Consider the following 20,495-nt stretch of genomic DNA (forward strand, 5'->3'; position numbering starts at 1 on the left):
CTATTACATTATCAACAAACCTGGGTTCTGTTTTTGTATTACATATTCCCTTATTAATCTGCTTTTTATGATTCTGGGAATACCCTATGGGTTACTCCTAGTGAAATGTGATTCTCACACTTTCCTTTGTGTCTCTTTTTATGAATGGACATATTTATTCACGCTGTATATATTTCCAACTAGGGTTTCGCGCGTGACGCGGGACAGGCTCTTGTTCCGTCCCATGTCCCACACTTTTCTATTTACTCCATCCCGCGTCCCGTCCAACAACTATTTTCGCTGTCCCGCAAAGCTAACTCAAAGTATATTTTTATTATCATCATCATCCAGCCTCAAGAGTCCACTGCTGAACATAGGCCTCTTCCTCATGTTTCCAACCCCGTCTATCTTGCGCCGCTCTTATCCAGTTTTTATTGAGTCTTCTTAAATCGTCAGTCCATCTTGTAGGTGGTCGACCGACGCTTCTCTTGTCTTCCCTTGGCCTCCATTCCAATAACCTCTTTGTCCATCGCCCATCTGTCATTCTGGCTATGTGTCCTGCCTATCTCCATTTTAGTCTGGCTATCATCTCGATGATGTCAGTCACTCCGGTTCTTCTCCTGATGTCTTCGTTGGTTATTCTGTCTCGCAGAGTTATTCTTAACATGGACCGCTCCATTCTTCTCTGCGTGACTCTCAGTTTGGTAGCTGCTGCTTTTGTTAAGGTAAGTGTTTCTGTTCCGTACGTCAAGACTGGGAGGACGCACTGATCAAATACCTTTCTCTTTAGGCATGTGGGCAGCTCACTTTTAAAAGTTTCTCTCAGTTTTCCAAATGCTGCCCACCCAAGGCCGATTCTTCTCTTCAGTTCATGAGTCTGGTTATCCCTGCCAATCATAATTTCATGTCCCAGGTATTTATATCTATCTACGAGTTCTATTTCTTTCCCACCAATACTGATGTTCTGGTTGGGTACCAAGTTGGTCATGATTTTTGTTTTCGAGATATTTATATTTATACCTACATTTTCTGTAGCCACAACGAGTTCCTGTACCATCTCTCTTGCCATACCTAGATCTTCAGCTATTATAAGTATATCATCGACGAAACGTAAGTTGTTTAGATATTCTCCATCTATTTTTATTCCCTTTGTCATCCAATCCAAATTCTTATATTAATGGTATATTATATTTTTATATTAATGGTATAAAGACGGGCTGGCATGAGCTGGCACCAACATTGTTTAATTTCTTCCTATTGGGGAACCGTCTCTTGCCATCTTTAGTACTCTATTTGTTGTCATTCGGCTTATATGGTCGTTCCATTCTACTCTTCTATTTCTTACCCAGTTCTTGATGTTCTCCACCTTGCATCTACGTCGTATATCTGTACTTTTAGCTCTGTCCCCATCGTGTCTTACCATCAGTTTTGCTAAGTGTTTTCATCTCTGCTGTTTTTAACATCCTTTTTGTCCTCTCTGTGCCAGGTCTTGTTTCTGCCGCGTATGTCATTGTTGGTCTGATGACTGTTTTGTAAATTCTGCCTTTCGTTTCTTTGCCGATATTTTTATTTCTCCATATTGTTTCATTCAGGCAGCCTGCGGCTCTGTTTGCTCTATTCACTTGATCTTGCACTTCGGTTTCGAGCTTTCCGTAGCTAGATAATGTGATGCCTAGACATTTAAACTTCATTACTTGTTCTATTATCTGACCTTCCAGCTCCAATTTACATCTTAGTAAATTTGCTGTTGTAACCATGCATTTTGTCTTTTTTGGGGAAATTAACATGTTAAATTTTCTGGTGGTTATATTAAATTGGTGCAGCATACGTTGTAAATTATCTTCACTTTGAAAGAGTAGTATTGCAGATTATTTTAAGTTGTTTTTCTCCCATTTGGTATCCTTTTTTAGTTCTTACACCCGACATAGCCACAATGCAAAGGCTACTGGAAACGGCAGAAATGAGAGTACTGAGAATAATTACAGGAAATACGCTGAGAGATCGAAAGAGAAGTGAAGACATTAGAATAAAATATGACGTACTTAAATCTAAGTCATATTTTTTCTCCTTTTTTTTATGGGGAATTGTCTATGGGGTTATTGACTGAACCGATATTTGCTCCAGTGTAAGTTTTCGCAGAAAGTATAGGATTACGAAATCTTTTTCTAAAGAGAAAAAAGTCAATTTGATTTCGGATTATTCTATTTGTCGTAGCTCCAGGACTCCCATATGGCAAACATTTTGACGATTAAAGCCCTCATAGCGCTTTAGCATGCTATGGGGAGAGGTGCATATAATGGTCTGGAGCATTAGGACAGGCGCGAATGATCCCTGTTTTACACGAATCAATATCCCTCTCCCTATTGAATTGTATTCTCGTTTATGTCTATTAGTTGCTGGCTTGTATTTTAATCCATATATGTTAAATATTCTTCTAAGATTTATGCAGTAAAGGAAAATTGGTTTTTTAAAGTCAATCGATTTCTCTATTAGTTGTCGTAAGTAAACACAGCATCGAATGTGAATCTCCACCACTTTAACCACTGTTACTTCTCCTATTAACCTACCTGATCGACTATCGCTTGTTTCAAATGGTTTCTTTAACATTATATTATAGATCAAAGTAGCATTATTGCTACATCATTAAATTATTTTCTTTGTTTTTACTTTACTTTTTTTGTATATGTGAATGGTATTGTCGTTCTATGTTCCTGCTTTATGGTCCCATATCGCATATACCCTTAGAGAATATAAAGTCGAATCGTTTGACGTGGTACCGATATAATGAAAGAATCACATCATTTTTGGCAATTATTTTTATTGCAAATTTAAAATTGTAATTGAGTCGGTTCTGAGAAGACTACGTTTTCAGAGATCATTGGTCAGAAACAAAGAATAAATCACCTATAACAATTGACGAAATCAGATTCCCGACACGTACCTTCTCTTACGTGACTGTTGCCGCTTGTGTGAAAAATTCGGCTTGAAGGTCATTTACGAGAAATTTATTTTAAATGTAAAAATATATCTACTTTTTTATAGGAGTTTAATTACTTTCTCGATTATTAAAACAGTTTCTTTTCTTCTTTGTTTACTATTTATTATCATATTTTCTCTTTCCTTTATTTTTCTTATGTTATCGCTTATCACTCAATATTTTCAATGGAAATACAATGCCCCAATACCTACCTCATGTCGGAGATTTGTATCGTGTCTCCGTCATCCTCGTTCTTGCACTGTGGTTCATTTAGCTAATATGTTCATTCAATTATTTCCTTCTGTTTTAGATCCGGTCATTTAGTTTTCGATTGAAAATTATTTGGTGATTTGAAGTTGTTACTTATAAGCGGTTTCCTCACTTTTCTGATAAATATTATTGTCGTATTACTTATAATGGCATCGGTAATCGACCTGCTCTTTTATAAAGTATATAGTTTCTTGCTACTTTGTTGTGGCATCTTAATAAAATTTATTATTTGTATTGGGAGTAAGTCCCAACTTTACTTTAAAATAAGTTTGTTTTGAAGTTTCGAACGATTTCCGAAGTGGAAATCAAAACGTCAAAATAAACTTATTTTAAAGGAAAATTATGGCTTATTCCCAGTACTCGTAAAAATAGTAAATTATATTAATGTTCCTAGTTTTGTCTTCGATAAATGTTTCCGCTTGGTTTAATTTTGTCTATTGTTCCACTGATGTTGCTAAAATGTTTGGTATATCAACATTTACGTTTCATCGAAATTATACATTGTAGAGAAACTTGTCTATATGTTAAAAACCAGAGCTTTAGATCGAAAATGTTACAAACATTCTGAAAGAGGCGTCAAACATATAACAAGAAACGAATTAAAAGAAGTTAGTGGTAACAAAATAAGGTAGCATATTATAAGAACACTTAAAGGAAATGATTAGAAGTCATACAGACCAGAAAAAGCCCCAAAACTTCAGAGACGTCATCGAGTAGGATGAGTAGCCTTTGCTAGAGAACGTTAAAATTATTGATGATGATCGAGGCAAAGTTTTGCTCACGAATGAGAGCCAATTCGCCATATTAATTTTAATTCTACAGATTCTTTTGAAGAAGATTTAATTATGGAGTGGAATGACATATGTTTATGGGAGCCATCAGAGTTGGTGGTGATTAAAGACAGAACTTTGTATCAAGCAATAATCGACAACTTCAATCGAAGTATGAGAAGACGTCATAAGGGCTCAATAAGTGCTTAATGTTTAAAACACTACAATTGCTTTTTTTTACAAATACACTATTTTTGTGAAAAGACTAATATGTTTTGTATACACTTATGGAAAATGAAAAACTGGAAAAGAAAAGTATTTTTGAAGTGTGTAAAATTTTTTTGATTTATAGCTGAGCGCTTTCGGCTTACAAAGCTATTCTTTGTTGTCTAGTCAAGTTTTTAAAAAACACCACTAACTGAGAGGGATGCAATTTATGGAAATATACACAATATTCCTTTTTAAATGTTAAAAAACTTTTAAAACTAGAAAAAAGAAAATTTAGTAAGAACTCGACTATTTGGTTGGAGTTTAAGCAGCAGACTTCTGCTTTAGAAGACATGAGATTTCCGGAGTAAGATGTTCTCATGTCCAGCGATCAAATAGGTCACGTCTCGTGGAGATGGCACCTCTATGACCTCCCAAGCTACTAACACCCTCTTATTGCAGACATAACATTGGTGATCTTTATTTATTTTTTGGTTTAGGATATCCTGGAAAATAGAGTATCCGAGAGGCCTTTCTGCGGTGATATCGCGTTAGTAGGAATGGCAATATGCGTATTTTCTCCCTGGTTTATCTTTTTTTATGAGACTTTTAAAATTACTTCTTCTCCAAATGGGTAGCCGTCCAACTAGTCAATGACCTTCGTTTTTGACCTTAGTCAGTGGCTCTCCGCACTGTGGTTTTCGGTGTGCCAGAAGATCGGCTGCGCCGACTTAGCAAACGGTGTTTGCTTAACTTGCCAGCCGACCATCCGGAGGGTCTGGCCACTAATCCCGTGCCTAACAGTGCACTGCCTGCACTTCAATCTTCAGGAATCGCAGTTGCCCCAACTGGGGTATCTGTAGAAAAAATTGCTAGATAAACTAAAACTTCGAAAAAGGTTGATTAAATGGTGTGAAGTAGTAGTACTTAATCTAGGGGTGAGGCATGGATATCCAGGTGTATAATGTTCTCAAATGCCTTTATCGTCTTTTTCATGTTTCGTCAGTATTAACGTTTGTTAAAAGTTTGTCCAAAATAGGTATCTTATTTTAAAAATAAACTAAATACACTTTTATTCGAATTGTTTGTTTTATAATATCATCTATTTGCAGCGTTTTTTTTTCTTGTTAAAGTTTTCAGTGTTCTGTAATAGTTACTAGCTTTCGTTGTTACAAGAGTCTATAGATACAGACATAAATTTAATCTAAACTAAAATGATAAACAATGAGAATTTTATCTCGATTGAAAATTTTAATTCTAAGAAACTTAAGGCTAAATTTTTCATAGCTAATAAGAACAGCTAAAGAGAGATCTTAGCATATGCTGATGATATCAATATTGTTGGGAGAACGGAAAACGCAGCACGAGAGGCGTACGTAGCATTAAAGGAAGCGGCTACAAAAATGGGTTTAATAATAAACACCAACAAAACAAAATACATGAAAATAGGTACGCAACCACAAACACTACGGCCACTTGTTATAGAAAATGACGTCATCGAAGCAGTTAACGAATTTGTATACCTGGGAACGCTCGTCAATACTGAAAATGACACTACCGCAGAGATAAACCGCAGAATTTGCACGGCTAATAGATGCTATTTTGGGCTTAATCCCCTTTTTAAATCTACAGTTATATCAAGAAATACAAAAGTAAAACTCTACAAAACAATAATACGCCCAGTCCTAACATATGGTTCAGAAACCTGGACTTTAACAAAAAGCAATGAAAACATGTTAGGATGTTTCGAAAGAAAAATACTAAGGCGCATCTATGGAGCGGTAAATGAAAATGGTGTCTGGAGAAGACGATACAACTTCGAACTCTATAGGATATACCAGGAACCAGATATCGTAAAACACATAAAGATAGGACGTCTGAGGTGGGTAGGCCATGTAATGCGGATGGAGCAAACCGACCCAGCTAGAAAAACGCTCCTTGATAGATCTATTGGTCAAAGAAGAAGAGGAAGACCCAGAACAAGATTCCTAGATAACATCGATGAAGACATGAGAAATATGGAAATACGTGCTTGGCGGAGGAAGGCGATGGATAGGGACGACTGGAGAAAAATTCTTGGGGAGGCTAGGACCCACACAGGGTTGTAAAGCCAAAATGAATGAAGAGAGAGAAGAGTTTGCAATTGTAGTAGCCAACCTTCATTGAGGAGAGGGCACTTTAAGAAGAAGAAGAAGAAGAAGGAGAAGAAGAAGAAGAAGAAGAAAAAGAAGAAGAAGGAGGAAGAGGAGAAGAAGAAGGTGCTTTTTAGATGCTTCTATGGCTAAAGGATGGCTAACCTGGACAGATGGCTAAAGGAACTCAGAACAGTACCTGTCAATATAAACGAAGAGTGGAACAAAATAAGAGATGTAATTCAATCGACAGCATAGAAAGTAATTGGTATGGAATAAGAGACAGGAAGAAAAAATAAGTGTTATAATGGAGAATGCGCAAAGGCTACCAGAATTAAAAATGAAGCATACAGAAATACAAACACGTAGGACAAGAGAAGCAATGGAGGATGATAAGGAAAAGATCCGATAATCTGATAAAGAGAACAGCTCACTGAACAACTCAGTAAGTGAAGCATACTACAAGGAAGAACGCATACCCGTAGACCCACGAAATTAAATAGAAAGATAAAACAAGGAAACCATGACTAACCGATGTAAATGAACCTATAAATAAGCTATCAAACAATAAGGCTCTTGGCACTGACAATGTTCTAGCAGAACTGTTTAAGAAAGGCTAAAACACCTCAGTAGTAGTGAACACCTCCAACTTTAGAGGAATGACTACTGTATTAAACAGTGCTTATAAAATATTCTCCACACTTTTTTAAAGTCGCCTAAAACCGTATGCAGAAAGGTTATTTCTAAAATAACAAACATGTTTATAGCTGGTAAATCAACAACTGGCCAGATTTCCACGCTGAGGCTAATACTGTAAAAAGATGCTAAAAAAATAAGTGAAAAATTATATAGTATGGAGGAAAAAGGTATAAGAATAGAACAAAAAATAGATAAAGTGCATAATAATTTCCAGCTAATAATGGTGGAAATGACAGAATTAAAAGCCAAAAATCTAGCATTACAATAAAAAAATAAAGCACATGAAAAGAGAAAGAGAAATAAGAAAGAAAAATATTATAGTATATGGTGTAACCAAGAAAATGATATGAAAACCTATATAAAAAATGTTCCACTTAAAATCCGCTAAATGCAAATGTTGAATTAATAAATAGTAAAACGCATTGGTTTTCAAAAAGATAATAGCACGAGACCTATATTACTGGAACTAAAAGGCGGTACCAAAAAAAAAACAGAAATAATGAGGCAATCGAAAAAACTAAAAGGAACAGACATTTACTTAAGTGAAAATTACTGCCGGGAGATACAGGAGGGTTGGTAAAGGGCCTACAAGAGAATAGTATTGACAGCGTTAAACTTTTGATACCTAAATACTCAACAAAGAAAATGTAGACCAGTTACTGAAATTGACATAAGATCATAAGAAACACACTTCGCAGAACTATATAGGTGCAAAATAAGCCCTGAAGAGGAAGATTGTTCAACGGAAGACATGAAAGATAATGAACAAGGGATACCAACATCCGATGAATATTTACACATCATTACAAAAATGAATCAGAAAAAAACACCTGGACCAGATGAAATTTTAAACGGGTTGATTAAAAACGGAGGGGAAAATTATTAACAAGCATCTACAACCTAATAGTTAGAATATAGGAAGCAAAAGAAATACTCGAGGATTTGAAAGAAGGTAGAATTATAGCAATATTTAAAAAATAAGAAGTAATAAACTGTAACAACTATGGAGGAATATCTCTACTGAGTATAACATACAAAATTCTAAACAGCCTTTATCATACAAAAACTCACTCAATTCGGAGAGAAAAAAATTGGTGACTACCAGTAAGGATTCGGGGAAGACAGATCCACTACAGATGTGATCCACATAATTACACAAATAATCGAAAAATAACATAACGAACATAACATAAAACTCCACACCCTCTTAGATTAGATTAGAAGCTAATTAGATTAACCAAAATGGCTATGGATGAACCTCGAGCTAATAACTACAGAAGAAGGTAGCGTAAACTCAATTGCAATAGAAACAGGAGTGCGACAAGGCGATTCCCTGTCAACCACACTATTCAACATAGCTGTAGAAGAAACAGTCAAGGCCAGCGGAATGAAAGAAACTTCAGCTCACTCAACATAAATAGTAGCATATGCAGATGACATAGTTCTTATGTAAGGGACAGGGGGAGATATCATAGGCTAATGAAGTACAAGAACTTATCCAGAAATATAAAACTGAAAATATACCTGAGAAAATATATATAGAGTTGCAATAAGACCAATAGTAAAAATTAAGAATATTCGAAAGAAAAATCCTCAAAAGAATTATGGGACCAATAAGAATGGAAAACAGAGAAATAAGAAGAAGAATGAACCATGAACTAAGAGACGTAATGACGGTAGAAGATATAGTTAGATTTATTAAAGCGCAGAGATTAAGATAGCTCGGGTGTACAGAGGGAAGGCAAAACGACCTACTGATTAAATCATACTGATAATATTATCATCAACAATACTGATATCAAAATCCTGAAAGTAAGAAACTGGAGGGACATGAGTGGAAGAAAATTGTATAGAAATCCAAGTCATACAAGAAACTCTGACAACGCACAAGAAAAATGCGAAATGATTCACTGCAATAAGCGAATATGGGTCTCTAAGTAAGAGCGGCAAACATTTCATCAAGAATGAAAGGCCTTGATGATGGTGATACGCGGACGATGCGGCCAACACAGAATATAGTCCTGTTAATAGAACAAGCACAAACAGAGTGTGTCAGTAATTTCGTTTATCTGGGCTCACTCGTCAACAGCCAAAATCATGTTATCATGGAAATAAAACGCCATATTCCTTAGTTCTGCCATAAAGATGCTATAATGGTCTGCTCCCTCAACTTACATCAAGACACCTGTCCAGACAAACGAAATGTAAATTGTATAAAACTCTGATACGCCGATTGCTAACATATAGTTCCGAAACCTGGGCACTGCCAAGAATAGTAAGGGATCGCTAGGATATTTCGAGCGTCAAGTACTACGTAATATATACGGTGCGATAAATGAAAGTAATATAGAGTAAACGATATAACTTTCAATTGTACAGACTATATAAGGACCCACATAAGGGGATAGGTAGATATCAGTCAGCAGTCAGTATTTTATTTTAATATAGAGTATACAGTCAATTTCTTTGTAAATTTTATCTGACCACGTTCTAAGAGGTGTGTTGCAGTTAATATTAGTAATTTTATTGATATTAATTTGTCCCCAGAAATGGAACAATCCCCTTCAGTTGTTAAAAATTCTTACGCCACATTTTTGTTCATTAGTTTAATTTGGGGTGTGGTTCACCTTAAGTCGATATATGCTCAACGTACGTCTCGGCAAGACTACTGAGATTGTAAAAAGCATCATGAACAGAAAGCTGGAGTACGTCGGACAAGTCATGAGAGGTCCCAAATATAGATGGCTACAACAAATTATACAGGGAAAGATAGCAGGCAAACGCAGTTCAGGACGAAGAAAGACTTCATGGTTGAAGAACTTGATGGTATGGTATTGACATTGACACAAGAATGCTTTCTAAGGTGGCAGTGAATAAAATTAAGATAGCAATGATGGTAAATAACGTTCTGAAAGGGCATGGTACACGAAGAAGAAGAACCTTGAACTTTCAGAAAAAATAAAACAAGCAACCGATATTTGCAAACCGCATTTTTAAAGCTACCCAAGCTATTCACAAGAAATCTTTTGTTGCATTACTAAAAGTAGAAGAAAAGTTAACTCTTATCCCAAAATTCCAGATCAGTAGACATACTATTGACGTCAACTTTACCTTTTTAATTTTTCTGTTGTTATTTGTAGTTCTCAGGGCAAAAGTCTCCAAATAATTGCTTTATTGACATATGCACTAAAGGAAGTTATCCAAAAGGTTTATAAAAAATTTTTACTGATGGTTGCGGCCGCCAAAACACAAATTAAGTATGATTGTTATGCTACACAGATGCTGCTATTCGCTACTAAGAAAGTTGAAGATGTAGAACTGATATTTCTGATACCTACAAATTAAAACAAAATGAATAAAGTCCATAAACCCAGATGCAAATAAGCTCCTTAGAAATTTTTTGAGAACTTGCACTATGATTTCCGCACAATAATTGACTCAAACGTCTAAACATATTTTACATGTTTTAAAAATAACATATCCTAATATGCAGTGAGCACTATTTTTTGTCCTTTTCTCAAAAGTTACATCTTTAACGCGTTTTGCTTTTAAGCACGTCTATATTATAGTAAAAGTAGTAAAGATATACCGCATAAGATGTATTGGCTACGTATTTAAGAATGAACTCTGGAATCCCCACCAGAATATCTATGTTCCAAATCCAAGTAGGAAGTCGAACTACAGGGAGACCTAGACTTAGATATCTCGACGACGTGGCAGAGAATAGAGGATCCCAATACAGTTGGCAGTAGAGGATGGAGAAGAAAGGCATTTGATAGAGATGAATGGAATAACGTTCCGAAGCAGGCCAATGTTCACTAAGGGCTGTAGAGTCATGATTATAATGAGGTGCTTATTAATATTTTATACCTGAATAGCTTATGCAGGTACCTATATTATTGATTTATTAAAATTATTGCAAAAACTGGAAAGCACTCCTGTAATGGAAAAGAATAAATTAGAATAAGGTACAATAAAAAGGCCCCTAAAAATAGGTTCCCTAAAAATAACACTATAAAAACCTACATAAAAAAGTTGCGTTCAGCTAAATTTTACGTGCTGAAGCGTCGATTCCCTCGCGTCATGAGACGAGCCGCCACTGGTTTAAATATACTTTTAATGTTATGTATTTAAAAATTGTTAGTATTTAAGTTTATTTGCAACTTATAACGGTAATCATGACTTTATGCTCGAGGCCTACAAGGTCTTGAGAACAAATCTAAAAATATATGTTGATGACACGTCGGAAAATGTGAATGACAAAAAACTAAATTACTAAATATCATAAAAATAAGGTAAACAAAACTGTGGTTGTCGTATAATCTATATTATCGTGTGAAAACTAGAGAGAACCCCGTGAGAACGCAGCAATCGCATATTTACAAATTGAAGAAACCTAAAAAGAAAACCATCAATGATCCTACCTGTAAAAATTACATATACATATCTACAATACAATTATATATTTCTTTTTGGAAATATACTTTTTAAAAACTTTATTTCACAGATTATATGGTACACTTTTACAATAACTTAAAATACAAGTAATATAAGAACTAACGTAGTTAATGTTAAAATATAGACTGATAATGTGTTATGATTATTACAGCTTTTATATGAGTATACAATAAACAAATTAGTCTAGAAAGTAATCAGGAATCTTCCAATATTGATTAGTAAATGGTTTCTTATCAAATATACATTAGGATGATGTCTCTTTGGAATATTTGGCATGGTGAAAGCGACATAATTCCTCCCTCCTTAAGCTCGGAAAACAAGAGACTTGGTCTTTCTGAGCCTTCTTCCGTCTGTCTGGGTTTGGAATCTTTCTTTCTTTTGCAGTATTCCATTGTTTTGGGATGTTGAACCTTAAAATATACTATAACAAGGATAATTAACATAATGATGATAATTAAGGATGTATTGGTCCAGTTGTGGCGTGTTGGAACTTCTTGTAGTTCTGGTAATTCTATATTTTCTGCTATATTCTGGATTTCTCTGATTTCTTTGTTGTCTAATGTCTTCAATTGAAATACTGGTAGATCAGATATTGTTTCTTGGTAATTGAACTCGGGTAGGTTAAAAACATATTCTTCGTGTATGGTTTCTTCCCTTTCGTATGTTTTATTATTGATGGTTATTTTGCATTTATCTAAGGTGACAATGGATGGTTTGTTTAATTCATAAATACCAATTTTGTCACATCTGGTCTCGATTTTCATTGGATTATGTGGTATGACTAATAATTGGTTAGCATTTATTGATGTTATCGTGGTTTTCATCAGGTGGATACTTGTACTTTTACACAGATTGTTGCCAGTCTGAATTAGTGTACTTATGCAAGGTTGTATATTTTCGTGTAGGAATTCTGCTGGGCAATAGTAACAGTCTTCTACTTCCGGGCATTGTTCTGCTGTTGTCCAACTATCTTTATTACTGAGAAGTAGGAAAGGTTGGTTGGGAATAATGGTTAGATTATTCAAAGGTATAGGATGGATTTGGAAATATCGAAAGAGATTACTAGTTACTGGTGTATGAATTTTGAAAATTACTAGATTTTTATGAATACTGACTTGAGTGGAAAATAAATTATAATAGTTCATGAAATTTCGAAGTTTTGGCACGTTTTCTGTTTCATAGATTCTATTTAGCTTGTTTATTATTAGTTCTAACTGTACAGGATTAATAATAGAACCATGAAGGATATTTAATTTTGCTAATGATATGGCAGTTTGAATATTATTGACTAAAGTTTGTAAGTTATTTAGCTGGTTGATCAGGTTATCAATTACTATATTTAAAGAGAATGCTTTTTCCATATTAATCAGTTCTTTAATTTCTACTGAGATTGTCGTCATTTGATTACTAATTAAGATTTGATTTTCTTTTACTATATTAAAGTTTTCTGAATATAATTTCGACATTTCTACTAGTAAAGTATGATGTTTATATAAACTTGAATTTATTCTATTTTGATTTTCATTAAGAACGTTAAGATAGTAATTATAGTATCTTTCATCATCGGAATCTAAAGTACCGAAAAGCCATTTGGAAACTTTTCCTACAGCATTTATTAAGGCTCGCTTTGATCGTGAATTTTTTGAATATGCGTTCAACTGACTATTTATAGATTTACTCAGTCCTATAGCGTGATTTACCTTATTAGTAATTAGTATAGAAAAGTGATTATTTATCTTAATAGAGTCTTTTAAGTTTGTTAATTCGTCTGATATTTTATTACTTATCTCTAGAGGTTGTGTTAAGTTAACGTGGTATATAAATGTATGTTTTGATGCTATGGTTTTTGCTTGTCCGATCTGAACAGGTAAAATAGGGTTACGTATTTCCTTTACTTCTAATGCTTGGTGGTTCTGTAGATGTAGGAACAGTATCATTGCTAGTATCTTCATTTTTTCTCGTATCTGCAACAATACGTTGAGGTTTAATACTTCGCAAATGATATACTCTTTCATTTGATATTATTTTATTATCTCCGATTACTCTAGGGTTCTTTAGTTTTTGATACGGTTGATCAGCTTTTGCTAATCGTTGGTCTGATCCTTTTAATTGATATATGGGGCGATTTACATCTAGTTTTAATTCTCTTTGTTTAGACCTATTTGCACGTTCTAGATTTTGTTTCTGTGTTTTTGTTAATTTATTATAAATGATGTCGTTAAGTCTATTTAGATTATTCGAATGATCATGTATATATTGTGTTATTCTTTCCGTTTCGTCTTGTTCGAACGGATTTTTGTAATCTAATTTGCCTTTTATGATTTGAAAAGGGGTATAACCAGTGGCGTGGTGTATACTATTGTTGTAGGCTAGTATAGCGTAGCTCATTAAGTTATTTATTGAGAGATTTTGTTTTTCTTCTTTTAATATTCGCAAACTCTCAATTATTGATGAGTGGAATCTTTCTACTATGCTATTACTATTCGGATTGTATGTTGTTGTGTAGTGGATTTCTATACTATGTAGTAAACAAAGGTCTTGGAAAGTTTTATTTTTAAATTCTACTCCATTATCGCATGTAATTTTATTGGGGATCCCATAATGACTAAGAAAGAAAATTAGTTTGTTTACGATTTCAATAGCGGTTATAGAATTTATTGCGTATGCTTGACCAAATTTAGAGAAGCTATCGATAATGGTTAAGAAGTTTTGGTTACTGAACTTAAAGGTATCAATATAAAGGTGTTCTAATGGAGAATGTCCTATCGGTGTTGGTTTAAAGACGAGTGAGGTTGGATGTCTTTCGTATTTGGATTTCTGACATAGGTCGCATGTATTAATATAGTTGGTGACATCTTTGTCCATTTCGGGCCAATAAAAATATTTTTTAAGCGCGGAGAGGTTTTCGTTTATTCCTCTATGTGTAGTTTTTGTCTCGTGATAAAATTTTAATTTTTCTGATCTATCTTCTTCGTTTTTTACGTCTGTAAGAAATTTGTTTGAAATGACAAGAGAAAATGCGCCGTTTTTATAAGCAGTGGTCATAAAACGAATAAATGGTATTTCAAGGTCTTTATTTTTGAAAAATAAACAATATGTTCCTTTAGGTTTTAAGATTTCTTTACTTAGTGTCAAAAATTGTATTTCTTCAAAATTTTCCATGGGTAGTTGCAAAAAATATCGGTTCTTATCGAATACTTTTTCGTAAGTAAGTTTTGGATTTTTTACGTTCGTAGAAGATATTATAATCTGGTTTTTGTACGTGTTGATAGCCTTTTCTGTATGAGGTATTTCTAATATTGGATCTTCTCTACTAGTATCTTCTTCTTCTTTTTCTTCTTTTGTAGGAATCCTAATATTTTGAATAATTTTTATTCTTGGATTTTCCGAATTTGTTGTTTTAGACGGTTTCTCTAATTCTTTTTTATTAATTAGTTCAGGAGTACAATCTGGGATTGTGTCATCTTCTGGTATCGGTATTTCTTTATCAATTATTTCGTTGATAAATTCTTGAGTTATGACTTGGTTTTGGTTTATACTTATAACGTCTGATAAGGTTTCATCATGATTAGGAGGTGAACGAAATATAATTTCGTCTGAATCTAAATCTCTTAGTCTTGACAGATTAGACGTAAATTCTCTATCTACATTAAATTCACTAGGATCGACGTTCATTATGACAGAAATATTATCGTTATTTTCAACTTCTACGGGATTGATTTCGATACGGGAAAGTGCGTCTGCATTAGTATTTAGTTTGCCTTTTTTGTAGATAATTTGATAATCGTATTCTTCTAATTTTAATTTCCAACGGACTAATTTGGAATTTGGTTCCTTTAGAGAAAAAAGCCATTGTAGAGGTTTGTGGTCACAAATAATATGAAATTTTGTACCATACAAATAAGGTCTAAAGTATTTTACAGCATATACTACAGCTAAAAGTTCCTTTTCTATCGTACTGTAATGACATTCGGCGGGATTAAGAGTTCTGGATGCAAAAGCTACAGGTAAGTCGTTACCTATCGGACCTTGGGATAATACGGCACCAATTGCATAGTTTGATGCATCTGTTGTAACGTTGAAAGGCTTACTAAAGTCTGGATATTGTAATATTGGGTCGTTCATCAGTATGTTTTTACATATTTCAAAACTTTCAATGAATTCTGGGGTGTGATGGATTTGAACTCCTTTTTTAAGACATGATGTTAAAGGTTTGGTCAACTTAGCAAAATTTTTTATGAATCTCCTATAGTATCCTATAAGACCTAAGAATGACTTGATCTGTTTAGCTGTTTTGGGAATGGGAAAATTTTTTATCGCATGGACCTTTTTTGGGTTAGGTTTGATTCCTTCAGGACTTATCAAATGTCCGAGAAATTCGACATTTTTTGAGAAAAACTCTGATTTGTCGAGTTGTATTTTTAGTCTGGCTTGTCGTAGTCTTTTAAATACTTGTTTTATATTGTTGACATGTTCTTGGAGAGATGTAGAGAAGATTACTATATCGTCCATATAGACAAAGCAGATTTTGTTTAAAACGTCTTTGAGTATGTTATCCATTACTCTTTGAAAAGTCGCGGGTGCATTTTTAAGCCCAAATGGCATACGAAGATATTCGTAGTGGCCATTTTCGACGTTAAAAGCTGTCTTAGGAATAGACTCTTCCTCCATTTCTATCTGTGTAAATCCAGAAGCTAAGTCAATTGTGGTAAAATATTGGCATCTGCCAAGTTTATCTAGTATATCCTGAATTGAAGGTAGTGGATAGCGATCGTCAACAGTTTTTTCATTAACCTTTCTGTAGTCCACTACTATTCTCCACTTCTGTTTGCCAGAGGCATCTAATTTTTTTGGAACGATCCAAATGGGAGAGCTCCATGGACTTTGCGATGGTCTTATTATCTCATCTTTTAACATCTTATTTATTTGGTTTCTTATTTCTTCTTTATGGATATGTGGATATCTGTACGATTTTGTATGTACAGGTATTTCGTCTTTCGTTTTTATTTCGTGTTTTACTTGATTGGTAAATGTTAATTTGCTATCAGGATGATGAAAAATATCTTTAAATTCATATATTAATAATTTAAGAGCTGCCTTTTCTTCATAATTTAAATTTTCTGTTCTAAACTTTTCCAAAGTTAATTCATTATTTCCTTGTATTTGGTCATTATCATTTATCGTTATGTTCATCACTTCTTCTATTGAGAAACAATTATATTGATTAATTTTTAAACTTTCCACACCATTATTTAGAAATTGGTCGTTAATGGTTATTAATTGTGTTTCTGCAGATTTGTTTACAAATTCGATTGTTACACGTTGGTCTTTAATGTGAATAAGACTTGCTGGTATTTCGATTGTTTTTTCTCTATTTCCTAAGTTTTCTAGAAACATGTCACCATCAGGTAGAGATGTTTGGATTTCTTTTAAAATACATAGATGAAAAAGGCGGTACTTCTATCTTTTGTGTTTTAAAATCTTTTCTGTAATTCAATTTTATCTGATTATTTTCGTTGAAAAGAATTTGTCTATTCAAATCTACGTTTAATTTTAATTTTCGTAAATCTCTTATGCCTATGATTCCGTCAAAGTAAGAATGGAAGTTAAATAGTACAAAATCTAATGGTTCAAAGAGGTTGTACTCTTCTAAAAGAGGGATTTTTGCTTTGAATTGTGCTTCGCGTGAGCCAGCACAGGTAGTGATGGGTGTCGTATGTCGCATTATTTTTTTGGAAAAGTATTTTTCTGCGATATACGGTCTTAAAAGAGATGGGTGACAACCTGTGTCAATGAGTAACTTTATCGGAATTGGGGAATGTAATTGGATATAGGGCAAAGAATTTGGAATCATATTATTTAAATCTATTTGCTGTGTTATTTGTCGTTTTCCTGTATTGGGCGATCGCGAAAATTTTGTGTTTCATAAGATTCATAATTGACTTCATCATTTTCTTCACTATTAGGTTCGTAATTATCTCTTTCATTGTATTGGTTTGTTTCGTAGGTGTATTCTACTTCATCGTCGGTTACATGATATAATTCTTCGACTTGAAATTTGGCAGGGCCTGTTTGAGTAAATGGGAATTTTTGTCTTATAGAGGGGATTCTAGATGTAGTGGACATTGGCTCTGATTTAAAGGTATTTTTTGGGGCATTCCTAGGATCAAATACATTTTTTGGTTTCCCAAAAACTTGTTCATTTGTAAAATATTTTCTTTGAATTGGTTTGGGTTGGATGTTAATGGCACCTCTTGGAAATGGTTGTTGTGACGTACTGGGTCGATTAAATTGATAATTGGGTTGTTGTTGTTGGAAACTAGATTGATTATAATGTTGATTTGAATAGTGATGATTATATTGATGAGGTCTATTTGGAATGTAGTTAGTTTGACGATTAGGATAATTATGATGGTTTTGCCTTTGATAATTATGACTTTGGTGATTTGAAGATTGTGGCGTGACGTGATGTTTTTGAAAGCTGGGTTCTTTTCCTTTATATTTATTAAGAGGATTAAGAGATTGAATTCTTTGGTCGTTATAAAATTGCCTTGTTAAAATATCCGAAGCTTGTATAAATGTTCCGGGATTATGAATTTCAAGAATGGTTCTTGTTTTTTCATCTACGTTGCACAATAAAATATCAACGGAATTTCCTTCGTTTTGTTCTATAAGTACTGCTTTTCGTTCGGCACTTAGTCCTTGTTCTGCATTTATTTTTACTTCTAGTCTAGATTTAATTTGTGAAATCCTCGCCAGAAAATCTAATATATTTTCGTTTCTTCCTTTTGTGGATTACAGAAATTCTTTAGTTAAAGTTTGTCTATCTATCCTATCTCCAAAGTTTTGTTTTAGTGTTTCGCGAATTAGTGGCCATGTGTTTAGATCTGGTCTACACATAATAAAATTGAGGACGTTGTCTTGTAATTTGGAACGTATAACACTAAAAGTGTAGTCATTCAACGTGTTGTCCGTTGTTTGTCCATAAGTGCGGTAAAAATTATCGCATGTTTGGATGAAAGTTTCTAATTTTAATGGATCTCCATTAAAACTTGGTAAAACATCTGCAAGAGTTTTTGCTGCGTAGACTGTGGGTGTACCGTTTTGAGATAATGCCATTTTGTTTAAATCGGAAGCTAATTTGTCAATTTCACTTTGCATATAGGTAGGAATTTTGTTATTTTAGTGTACCCTTTTTGTTAATTTAATTGAAAAATACTCTTTGAAAAAGACTACTACAATAAAAATCTCTAGCGAGTAATATGGAAAATAAAAATACTTCAAATTGTAAATGATCAGCCTTAGTATATATGCGAATGCAAAATTATTTAAAATATAATAAATATCAATAAACTCACAATAAAATAAAAAGTAACCAGTAAAAGGAAAGTAAGACAGGAATAAAAGAATTCTCAGTAACTTACGTGTTTTTTAGAGGTTCTTCTGACAAATGGTGGAAACCAACGGTTCAGCTCTGTTTTCTTCTGCAACCTTCAGGTATCCTACTGACTGCGCCAATTATATATTTCTTTTTGGAAATATACTTTTTAAAAACTTTATTTCACAGATTATATGGTACACTTTTACAATAACTTAAAATACAAGTAATATAAGAACTAACGTAGTTAATGTTAAAATATAGACTGATAATGTGTTATGATTATTACAGCTTTTATATGAGTATACAATAAACAAATTAGTCTAGAAAGTAATCAGGAATCTTCCAATATTGATTAGTAAATGGTTTCTTATCAAATATACATTAGGATGATGTCTCTTTGGAATATTTGGCATGGTGAAAGCGGCTACATAATTATACGCAGCAGGTTCATTTAAAAAAAGCCATATAATGTGACGACCATAGTTATTCCCATAAATACCAAAGAAAAGGTGCTTGCGGTACTTTCTCAGAACCATTCTTGGTACTTGGGTCAAAACAGATTTATTGTCAATGGATGACGCCTCATTTGTTCCAGTAATTCTATTGATATTTGGACGGCATTAAACAGACAGGAACGAAAACACTTAATCAGACAATAGAGTGTAGATAATGACTTCAGGTAGGGACAATCATGCAGAAAGAAAGTAATGTGAAATTGGTTTATGTAAAAAGTATATAACTGCTCTCTAATACTGTTTGAGGTATTTAGTTATTTTAAAATGTTTGATTAATAATAGTTCGCATAAATTGTTGAAATTTAACATTATCAAAAAGTAGAAAATTATCGTAACAGAGTAACAAGTAACAATTTATCTTAATTAGGTACCAAACCAAGAAAACCATTTTCTTTAAATAGAAACATTACAAGCGATATCCATTATAATCTTGAAAAGTCTGTATATTTTTGTAAACAAATAATTATTGATTATCTTCATGCTCTTTGGCTTTATCTCTATTTTATCTGGTTTAGCCAGAAAATTATATTCTATTATACACCGGTGGTTCTGCAGCCAGTTGGCTTAGTGCATCGTTTTTTTCCTAGTGCTTTGATCTTCTTCTCTTCCAACCACTAAACAGTAAACGATTCGCATTCGTATTAGATGATCAAGCATGCAGCATTGAACGTGACCTAATTTTTAACCTTTAAATCTATTTTATTTCCAGGTTTCTGCTAAAATTTTGACGATCGTGTTGTAAATATTTATTTTTCTTCATTTGCTGATATCACTGGTCTAAAAAAAAATTCCTTCCTTTTTGTTTTCAATATCGTTATTTTTGGTGCTCTAAACGCGAAATTTACTATAGGAATAAATTCAACGCATTAACTTTTCATATAATCTTCATTTAGTCAAAAAACCATATTATTAGAGTAACAACTATAAAAAAAAGTTATAAAGTAGTATGTTTAGGTGTTACAGTAAAAAATACTGTTTTCTCAGGTATAGGTCATGAAAATTTCACTAAATCTATATCATAGTGATGATAAAATCCAAGTTATTTTGTAATTTTATTTCTAGTCCAGTTAATAAACGTGAAATACGGCGAAACCCTGTAATGTTTTC

This window comes from Diabrotica undecimpunctata, chromosome 1, assembly GCF_040954645.1.
Source record: "Diabrotica undecimpunctata isolate CICGRU chromosome 1, icDiaUnde3, whole genome shotgun sequence".
Classification (NCBI taxonomy): Eukaryota; Metazoa; Arthropoda; class Insecta; order Coleoptera; family Chrysomelidae; genus Diabrotica; species Diabrotica undecimpunctata.